Source organism: Pygocentrus nattereri, chromosome 27 (assembly GCF_015220715.1).
Source record: "Pygocentrus nattereri isolate fPygNat1 chromosome 27, fPygNat1.pri, whole genome shotgun sequence".
In the NCBI taxonomy this organism is placed as follows: domain Eukaryota; kingdom Metazoa; phylum Chordata; class Actinopteri; order Characiformes; family Serrasalmidae; genus Pygocentrus; species Pygocentrus nattereri.
Genome location: NC_051237.1, coordinates 9,435,348 through 9,436,223, shown reverse-complemented (window position 1 = coordinate 9,436,223; position 876 = coordinate 9,435,348).

Below are 876 nucleotides of genomic sequence, written 5' to 3'. Positions count from 1 at the left end.
CAGGAAAGGGTTAAAGGAAGGGGTGGAGCTCGATCGCCTTTATGGTTCCTTCAAGTTGGCCTGCCTCGAGGCTAATAAGGTGGAGAGTGTAACAATTCATTCAGACTCACACAACCACAAGGCAACACATATTTCTTGGAATAACCAAATTAAGGCTAAAGACAGGAACAAAGCTCTGCTCCTTAACCATTCAAACTAAAAAAAAATATAGCTAGTCACAGTGTGGCCAGCCTGTTTGGCACTATTTGTGGTTCACTAATTCTAACATATCTGTCTGGACCTAAGTTTGGAGGATCCATTTAGCCAAATCACATATATTTGGCGTTATTTAGGGCTTTGTTTGTGTAGTGCAAGGCTAGAATGTCTTATTACCAGAGGACACCATTGCTAGAAGAAACTTTTGGTATAAGCAGAAAGTCCCCTGATATTAAAACATCATTAGAATCTGTTTTGCTTTGGTGCCATACTTCCTCTGACACACAGAAGTGAAGTAAAACTCTCAGAAACGGACTCTCTGACAATCTAATGTGGTGTGCACTACTTTCAAGAACTATTATTTGGTGTTCCTGTGTGAAAAACCTTAGCACACCGATCATAAAGGCATTAAGCTTTGGTCCAAAAGGAAGGAATAGAAGAAAGATCGTGTTTTCCTATAAGTTAGAATTTATATAAGTGCAGAATAATCATCTACCACTACTGTTAGTGAATGCTTTGAGGCCCATGGAATGGCCAGATAAGCCCTTACTCATCAATAGCAGCAGATATTTGTTGAAGTTTTAGATAAACTAGACAGCAAAGGGAAGGGTTTGAAGGGGGCTTTGGTGGGCAGGCCAAGTAGAGAAACCACAAGGAGGTGGAGTGTTGGTGTGATGAGCT